Source organism: Physeter macrocephalus, chromosome 11 (assembly GCF_002837175.3).
Source record: "Physeter macrocephalus isolate SW-GA chromosome 11, ASM283717v5, whole genome shotgun sequence".
Classification (NCBI taxonomy): domain Eukaryota; kingdom Metazoa; phylum Chordata; class Mammalia; order Artiodactyla; family Physeteridae; genus Physeter; species Physeter macrocephalus.
Window position 1 is genome coordinate 179358581 of NC_041224.1, and position 9965 is coordinate 179368545.

The window sequence follows — 9965 nt, forward strand, 5'->3', positions numbered from 1 at the left end:
GGATCCTCCCAGACCGGGGCGCGAACCCGGTTCCCCTGCATCGGCAGGCGGACGCGCAACCACTGCGCCACCAGGGAAGCCCCATAGCTTGCTTTTAATATTTGTATCTAAAAAAAAAAAAAAAAAAATTTGTATCTTGCTTCCAATGGAAGTCACTGATTCACACACACACACACACACACAATTGGTTAAACGGCAGCTGATCGTATTGGTATGGTTGTGGAGTTCTTTAAGCACCTCCTAACCCCATGCCAGGCATGTTCATATATCATTTAAGCTCCACAACAGTCTGGAGGAATGGCTATGATCGTTTCCATTTTGCGTGTACATAGGAGGCCCAACTTCAGTATAAGCCACTGTCATGCCATTGTTCAGATGTGCTCCCACGGACTCATGCCCATGGCCTAAGGAAAGTAACAGTCAGAAACTCTTCTTCCCTAAAACCTTTGTGAGACCCCAAGAGCCCCAGGCAGAAAGGCAGCCCTGCTCTGAAACTGGGAAGCTGAGCAATGATAAGAGAGGGTCTGAGTCCTCACCACCCCAGGCAGGACGAGGGCTCCGAGACCCCACAGGCATCTGACACCTGGTGTGTATATGCCGTGGCTCGGAGTGCAGGTGCCTCCCAGGAAGCCTCTCAGGACTCAGAGGGCTCCAAGAGGAGTGGGGGCAGAGGACCGGCGGGTACCGGGTGGTACAGAGAGGGCAGGAACGACCACCTCCTCCACCACCACAGCAGCTCCCACCATGCAGCAGACACAGGACCGCAGCATGACTCGTGGAGCCCGGTGCAAAATGGACATGCAGGGCCCCTTGTTCAAAAATGTTAATAATTTCAAGAAGATAATGTCTGAGCATCAAACAAAGCCTGCGGCCTTCTGCACTTGGGCCCAGCCCAACCGCACAGGTCACAGGCCTGTGAAGCCCTGACCAGACCCTGTCTTGGAACTTTATTTTACAAAGCCCTTTGCGGGGTGGGGCATCTTTATCTCCACTCAGTTGATGAGGAAGCTGAGCCCCGAGGTGATTAAGTGAACAAGACATAGCTGGTGCGGCTCAGTAAAGAGTGAATGGAAAATGAGTGAACTTGCTCAAGATACACAAACAGCAAGTGGCAAAACTGGGATTCATGCAGGACCCTCTGCATGGATTCTCTGTCCTGCCCAGGAATTCACAGCTGTAGATACCTCAACCTAGGAGCTAACCATGTGAGGGACCCATCTGTCATTAGTCCTAAATTTAATTAATTTACTGTGAGTTAGAACTCATACTTTTATAAGCCTGCAGCACATTCTATTAAATACCTGAAATGCTGGCAAATCCTCTTTACCTTCTGAGTGTGGATTTGGTATCTGGAAACGCCAAAAGTCATTTTATGTCAAGTGCGGTGAAGTTGAGACTAATGTCTGGGTTTGCTTCTTTTTTTTTCCTCAAGAAGAAAACAAACTATGGCAAAAAAAACAAAAAAAGGCTCTAGAGTTCATTATTCCAAAAAAAGGTGTTTTAAAAATCTTCTGAGGGGCTTCCCTGGTGGCGCAGTGGTTGAGAATCCGCCTGCTGATGCAGGGGACATGGGTTCGTGCTCCGGTCCGGGAGGATCCCGCATGCCATGGAGCGGCTAGGCCCGTGAGCCACAACTACTGAGCCTGCGTGTCCGGTGCCTGTGCTCCGCAGCAGGAGAGGTCACAACAGTGAGAGGCCCGCATACTGCTAAAAAAAAAAAAAAAAAAAATTATAACATTCATTCTAAAAGGCAGTCTCACTGAATCGGTAACCAAAACCTCTCAACAAAGAAAAGCCTAGGGCCAGATGGCTTCACTGGTGAATTCCACCAAACACTTAAAAAAGAATTAACACCAGTTCTCCTCAAACTCTTCCAAAAAATTGAAGAGAACGGAACACTTCCAAATTCATTGTATGAAATCAGCATGATACCAAACTAGACAAATACATTATAATGAAAGAAAGCAATAGACCATTATCTCTGATGAATATCGATGCAACAATCCTCAACCAAATACCAGCAAAAGGAATTCAATAGTACATTAAAAAGACTATATACACCACGACAAACTGGGATTTATTCCTGGAATACAAAGATGGCTCAACATGTGAAAATCAATTGACGTAATATATCACTTAACAGAATATAGGGGAAAAAACACATGATGATCTCAACTGACAAAGAAAAAGCATTTGACAAAATTTAACACCCCGTCATGATAAAAATACTCAACAAGCTAAGAATAGAAGGAAACTATCTCACCATAATAATGGCTATGTATAAAAAGCCAACAGCTGACATTATACTCAATGGTGAAAAACTGAAAGTTTTTCCTCTAAGATCAGGAACAAGACAAGAATGTCTACTTTCACCACTTCTATTCAACATAGTACTTGAAGTCCTAGCCAGAGCAAGTAAGTAAGAAAAAAAGGCATCAAAACTGGAAAGGAAGAAGTAAAATTACCTTTGTTTGTAGACAACATGATCTTATATGTAGGAAACCCTAACAATTCCCTTAAAAAAAAAAACTGTTAGAACTAATCAATGAATTCAGCAGTTGCAGGATACAAAAATCAACACACAAAAATCAGTTGCATTTCTATAGACTAACAATGAACAATCCAAAAAGGAAATTATGAAAACAATTCAATTTACAATAGCATCAAAAAGAATAAAATATTTTAGAATAAACTTAATCAAGGAGGTAAAAGACTTAAACAGTAGAAACTACAAAACATTGTTGAAAGAAATAAGACACAAATATATTGAAAGACATCCTGTGTTCATGAATTGGAATGCATAATAGTGTGAAGACATCAAAACTACCCAAAGCAATCTGCAGATTTAATGCAATCCCTATCAAAATCCCAATGGCATATTTTGAAGAAATACAAAAATCCACCTTAAAATTCATATGGAATCTCAAGAAATCCTGAGCAATCCAAAGCAATCTTGAAAAAGGAGAACAAAGTTGGAGGTCTCACATGTCCTAATTTCAAAACATAGTACAAAGCTACAGTAATCAAAACATTATGGTACTGGCATAAAGACAGACTTATAGAACAACGGAATAGAATAGAAAACCCAGAAATAACCCCTCACATATATGGTCAAATGATTTTCAACAAGAGTGCCAAGACCATTCATGGGGAAAGGACAATCTCTTCAAGAAATGGTTGTGGGAAAACTGTATATCCACATGCAAAAGAATGCAGTTGGACACTTACGTTACACCATATACAAAAATTAACTCAAAATGGATCAAAGATCTAAACATAAGAGAGCTAAAACTATAAAGCTCTCAGAATGAAACATAGGGGAAAAGCTTCATGACACTGGATTTGCCAATAATCCCTTGAACATAACACCAAAAGCACAGGCAACAACAACAACAACAAAAAATGGATAAATTGGATTACATCAAAATTTAAAATTTCTGTGCATCAAACGACACAACAGAGTGAAAAGGCAACCTATAGAATGGAAGAAAATATTTTCAAATCATATCCATAAGGGGTTCATATCCAGAATATATAAGGAACTCCTATAACTCAACAACAAGGAAACAAACAACCCAATTGAAAAATGCCCTGGACTAGATATTTTTTCAAAGAGGATATACAAATAGCCAATAAGCATACAAAAAGATGCTGAGCATCACTAATAATTAGGGAAATTCAAATCAAAACCACAGTGAGATATCACCTCACACCAGTTAGGCTACCTACTATCAAAAAGGAAAAAAGGGCTTCCCTGGTGGCGCAGTGGTTGAGAGTCCGCCTGCTGATGCAGGGGACACGGGTTCGTGCCCCGGTCCGGGAAGATCCCACGTGCCACGGAGCGGCTGGGCCCGCGAGCCATGGCGGCTGAGCCTGCGCGTCCGGAGCCTGTGCTCCGCAACGGGAGAGGCCACGACAGTGAGAGGCCCGCGTACCGAAAAAAAAAAAAAAAAATGGTGCAGCCTCTATGGTAAAAGTATGGCAGTTCCTCAAAAAATTAAAAGTAGAATTACCGTATGATCCAGCAAGTCCACTTCTGGGTATATATCCAAAAGAACTGAAAGCAGGGTCTCAAAGAAATATTTACACACCCATGTTCATAAGAGCCTTATTCACAATAGCCAAGAGGTGGAAGCAATCCAAGTGCCCATCAAGGGATAAATGAATAAACAAAACGTGGTATATCCATACAATGAACTATTATTCAGCTTTAAAAAGGAAGGAAGCTCCGGCACATACTACAACATGGATGAACCTTGAGGATGTTATGCGTAAAATAAGCCAGTCACGAAAGGACAACTACTGTGTGATTACACTTATATGAGGTAACCACAGTAGCCAAATTCATAGAAACAGAAAGTAGAACAGTGCTTGCTAGGCACTGGGGGGAGGGAAAAATGGGAAGTTGTTTCAGTTTTGCAAGGTGAAAAAACTCTGGATGTGAGTATGTGAGTATACTTAACAGTACTGAACAGTAATTTTAAAATGGTTAACAGTAAATTTTATGTTATGTGTATTTTACAATTAAAAAAATTGTTTTGAAAGTCAGTCTCATTACCTCTCAGTTAAAACTTGGATCACGGTTTGTGCAGAAAGGCAGTCTTTTCAGGTCTCCCAGGACAGAGTCATTACCTAGAAGGGAATTTTGCTCACTAGACAAGGTGTTGCTCTCATCTCTCTAAGGCACAGTTGAGGTTTTCTCTTTCTCTACGTAAAGGGCAGAAAGATGGCAACAACGTGTGTGTGTGTGTGTGTGTGTGTGTGTGTGTGTGTGTGTGTGTAAGTACATTCAGCAAACTGTAGAGTTCTGTTCAGATGGAGAATTTCTTCTTAAATGAAGTCTGTAGACACAGTGTCAGCCCATTATCTCCTATGGTGCTCACAGTAACCATGGAGGGAGCAGGGCAGGTTGCATCATATCCATCATACGTGGGTGTAGACCGTGGTTTCTCCATCTTGGCAGTGTTGACGTTTGGGGCAGGAGGATTCTTTTTTGTGGGGCTGCCCTGCTCACTGTAGGATGTTTAGCAGCCTCCCTGACTTCTAACCACTAGATGCCAGTAGCACCCACCCCCCACCCAGTTGTGACACCAAAAATGTCTACAGACGTTGCCAGATGTCCTCTGGGGAGCAGAATCACCCCCTTTTGAGAATCATCGGTTTAGTGGGGCTGAGCCAAGATCACATGGAGTCTACACACAAACCTGAGTCTTCTGATTCCAAGTCTCCCATTCCTCTGCAATACAAGGTTCTTGTCCACTTAAGGCCCCTCCAGAGCGCCAGCCCCCCAAGCACACACACACACCGTTCTTTGTCCTGCTCCATGCCCTGGAACGGGACATCCAAGGAACACATCACTGGTTCCCTGGCCCTCTCCCGGCCTCCCTCCCTGCACACAGGGCTCTGACAGTGACTCTGGCAGCTCTGGGAGCACCGCGGCCTCCCGCTGCCCAGGCAGGCATAGGAATGGGGGCGGCTCCCAAGCCATCACCCCAGCCGTGCTTTGCTCTCTCTCAGTCCTTTGCTTGGTCCCTGCCTGCCTCAATACATAGATCCTTCATTCATTTACTTCTAGTTAGACCTTCTCAACAGGGCCATCTCTTTCCTTCCTGTTAAAGCCAGTAACCCCAAACTTAGGACAAGAGCTCAAATTCAGCACTGAGCACGCTGCAGCTATTCACCAACGCCTTGCCTTCCTGCAAGCTTTATGTGCCCGTCACCCCTCCTCTCTCTGAAACCTCCTAATCCTGGGTCTCTAATGCTCTTACAGTGTTCTTCTCTCTCCACCTCCGGTTATTTCTGTCCTGTCTTATCTCCTCCACTGGACTTAGGGACTTAGGAGGAAAAAAGAAAGGGATTGTATTTACATGAAAATGAAATATTTTGTGTTGTTTGCCCATTTTTCTTCGATACTAGTTATGGAATTTATTAAAATATTTTTAGATCTTTTTATGATTTTCATAGATTGTTTTAGAGCAATCTACAAAACTTTAAGTTTTTAGAATCTTCATAAATATCTCACCTTTTGGCTTCCATGGGGAAAGTACTCCAGGCATGCCCTGCAGAATTGGGTGGTATTTATTCTCAGCTGGTGGGACCAACTGGCCCATGGCACTTATCAAAGCTCTTCAGGGGCTAAGTAAGAGGCTTTTCTTAGTCTAACGGAATACTCTGGGTACCCTTGGGCCTTAAGTTGGTGACTTTGGGGGGTTTCCTTGGATCCTCAGAACTGAATAGCACCTCATATCAAATCATTGTCCCCTTGGTGGCACCTAAACGGAGTGCTTGATATGTGCCAGGCTCTGTGGTCAGCACTCCACACGGATATTTCATTTTAGTGTAATCTGACTGAAATTGACTCCCCGCCCCTCAACCCCAAATCTGCAGGCAAATTCGTAGTGCATGAATAAATAGATCCAAATTCAACAAGAAATGAGTGTTTAATGACAATTCTCTGGAAATGAAGTGAGGAAACGGTAAGGGAGTAAATGAGTTGAACTCCTAGGGTGGGGAAGTCCTGAGGGGTAGCCTTGCAGTTACTGTCCAGTCCAGGCCGTGGGCAGCCCTTGCCAGGAGAGGGGCGGAGCACGGGCTGGGAGCCTAGTGGACAGAGTAGAGGGCCTGTAAGCATACGCCAGGCTGAGGGGGAGACAACACGCAAAGAGGGGCAAGTGGGAGGTTGTACAACAGTCTGAGACTATGGGCCAAACCACAGAAGCAGGGGGATCGGTCTCTCCAACAAACACGAGACCCTGGGAAACACGGAATGCCTGCGACGTGATCACTCGCCCAGGAAGCTCAGCCGAAAGCCCAAGTATGCAAGAGCACCTCAATGCCCAGAGGGGCAAGGACACGAGAAACTCAGGCTGATGTCCAGAGAGCCGACAGCGGGAGCCTTGGGTCAGGGAGGCCAAAGCAGCAGAATGGCAGGCAGGACCAAGGCGGGACCAGCCTCGGAGATGGTGAGGGTGAGGCCCCTGCGTCACAGACGCCTTTGAAGGTGAGAGCGCGGGAAGAACTCCTGAGGGTGGGCGCACAAAGGGGCACCACGGCCGACCCAGGTCAGGAGCCATCTTCTCTCGGCCCTGCTTTTCTGCACCAGCCTACCCCCCAGAGTGAGGCAGCAGGACTCTGCGGTTCTATGGCTGATGACTGCAGTGCAGCCAAAGACCTAAGTCCTCTGGGACCTCTCTGAGCCTGAGAGAGACCTCAGGGCCACAAATGAAGCAATCCACTGTACAGGGAAGCCGGGTGTGGAAAAAGCATTTCTAGGTTACCAGGGGCCATCTCAGAAAGGTGTTCCAGAAGGGCCGGGGGTGTCTGAAGAAAAGGGGTTCTGTGTAGTATGCGCAGTGTCTTTACGAACGCGGAAGGTGGGGCATCTCAGAAGAGGTAACCCTCAGGCACACGTGCACACACTCACAACACACATGCACAAACGCTGAGTGTGAACGTATGCACAACATCTCTATGTCCCTTTGACAGCCTATTTTGAATCCCTTCTTTTGAGAGCGGGAGCTACACCTACCTTTAGCGTTCCTGTAAATGCCACAGCAGCCAGTACACTGCACAGTACCCAGGGTCCCATGTGAACATTCTATAACTAACTGTTGGCTAACACTGGCTATGGGATGGCCCTCTCTAATGTGGACAAGTGAAAACCAGTTCAGTGGCCATTAAGGAACACATGTGCCAGGTGATGGTGTTGATTCCAATTTCTCTGGTAGCTATGGTGTCAAGGTCATTGGGTGGTAACTAGGCAGCTTTTCTGGTATCTTGCCCTATACTTTCCCTCGAACTCAAACCGACCTGATAAATACGTAGCCTGACATGCACGGACACTCTGAGTGTCGGATCGGCATCTCCATTTGCCAACCAAGACGCCCCTACCGGCATGTTGCAGCTGCAACTCAAACTCAACATGTCCCCAAACTGAAATCACATTCCCTCAAAAGCCTGCTTTCCATTCGTGGCCCTTCCTCATCACGACGTTGCCCAACCTACAAACTCGGGCATCGGCCTTTTATCTTCGATTCTGGCTCTCCCACCCGAGCAAGTCGGCCTCCAGTGTATTTCTGATCCTTCCTCCTGTTATTGCCATAGAGATGCCTCGCTGGCAGGCACCTGGACCATAATTAGATCCTGGCTGTTCCCCCCCCCCAACATTCCTGCCACAGTGTCTTCTAAAGCACAATGAGCAAGTCATTCCCCAGCTTAGTATCCTTCAGTGACCACAAACTACAGTCAAAGAAAAAATTCTAACTCCTCGCCAAGGAGTACTAGTCTTAATCGGGAGTCTTCGTTCCTTCACTCTCAACTCCAGCCATAACAGAATACTCCTGTGTTCTTTCACGCTTACGAGCCAGACCACTCTCACTCCAGACCTTGTAGACTTGTCATGTCGCACATCACGTCGTGATTGCTGACTTTCTTGTTTCCACCCCAAGGACGTGGAGTGCTTGAGGACAAGGGTCGTGCCTTGCTCATCACTGAATCCCTTGCACTGGGCTTTGCACATAGTGGGCATCCAACAAATGTTTGTTGAATGAATGGATACTGGTGGCATAAACTTGTCTCAGGGAAGCCCCTGAGCCCCCTTCGAGCTCCATGGTCATAAACTAATAGTTTCAGAATTATCCTTTTTGATACAGACTTATACTGGGTTTATTTTAAATTGTCAGCATATATTTTATTTTAAAAACGAAGTGTTATTAACTAGAGGCATTGCTCTCCCCCCCGCCCCCCACTTTTTTTCACTATTTGTTTTGGAGAAACTATTAACCCACTTAAAAGACTAATCAAAAACCGTTTCTTCTGCACAAACAGCTGTTTGAGCCTGTGCAGTCTACCTGAGGATATTCTTCTAAAAGCACACATTCAGACACCTGCAGGCACAACTTACTTTCAGAACCTCTCACGACACTACTCACTTTAGATCTTTTTTTTCTTCTTTTAGCTTTCCCAAGGCATAATCGAACTGCTTTGCCTGACGCCTTTCAAGAGTGAAAACTGGGGCCTAAGAGAACACAGTGGTTTCTAAGTGTCCAGTTAAGACTCAACACCTAATCATCACGGGTGAGACACCAATGCTTCCCGCACGTGAAATCCGCTCACTCTTGGAGTCTTAACATCTAATGTATTTCTGCACTAGACAGACTGTGGAAGTCGTGTATCCAAAAGTTAGCCTTCTTTCCTTGGAAAACTCATCTCCCCAGAGCTATGAGCGAGGCGAAAGAAATCACGTGACTCCTGGTCATGATGCAGAGGTTTCCTCACATGGCTTATGATCAAACCAAATTAAAGAAGAAAATAAAATCCCATTGGCGAAGCGGGAGCCTGATCTGCGGGGCGGGGCCAACAAGGCGGAGGCGGGCCTCGAGGGCCGGCCGGACATCGGGGGCGGGGCCGACGGAGGAGGAGGCGGGGCAGCCCCAGTAGGTGGGGCCTAGCGGGAACCCGTGAAACCGTCGCTCGCGTGGCTGACTGGCCTCTTCAGCCGCTACCGGGCGCTTTAGAGCTCGGCGAGCGCCGCGGCGGCGAGGGGACGAGGCCAGAGGTCGCCGTTCGCGCCCCGCCAGCTGCAGAAGCTGTAGCCATCCGTTTCAGACGTGCCTGTTCCACGCCTCACTTGCCCCCTGCTCTCTCCGTCCCGAACCTCCACAGCGGCCCCCGGTCTGTCGCCTCAGTTTGCAGCTCCAGGCTCCCTCCCCCAACTCAGCTCGGCTCACCCGGCCGCCACCGCTGCCGCCCCACCTGAGACCGACTCCAGCCGGAGCGCGGCTGGGGAGATCGAGGCCGCGCAGGGGCGGGGATACGGGACAGCGTTAGGGCACGTGAGGGCGCCTCGGCCAATGGCGGGGCGCCTGGAGGGCGGTGGGGCGGGGCCAGCGCGGGGGCGGTGCGGGCGGTGCAGGGGCGGGACCGCGGGCTAGGGGAGGGGCGGGGCAGAGGGCTGGGAGTGAAGG

At 47.2% G+C, this 9965-nt stretch overlaps 1 long non-coding RNA gene across 2 annotated transcripts; it reads right to left on the reverse strand.

The window, feature by feature from the left end:
• Nucleotides 1-1312: 1312 nt before the first annotated feature.
• LOC114487246 (uncharacterized) lies at nucleotides 1313-9764 on the reverse strand. Of its 2 annotated transcripts, none has more exons than XR_008618743.1 (3): nucleotides 9729-9764; nucleotides 8931-9016; nucleotides 1313-1443 (listed from the first exon to the last, which is right to left on the reverse strand). It is a non-coding gene; the product is annotated as an uncharacterized lncRNA (long non-coding RNA). The 2 variants fall into 2 exon arrangements; XR_003682190.1 differs by lacking the exon at nucleotides 1313-1443 and adding an exon at nucleotides 6476-6600.
• Nucleotides 9765-9965: the final 201 nt, after the last annotated feature.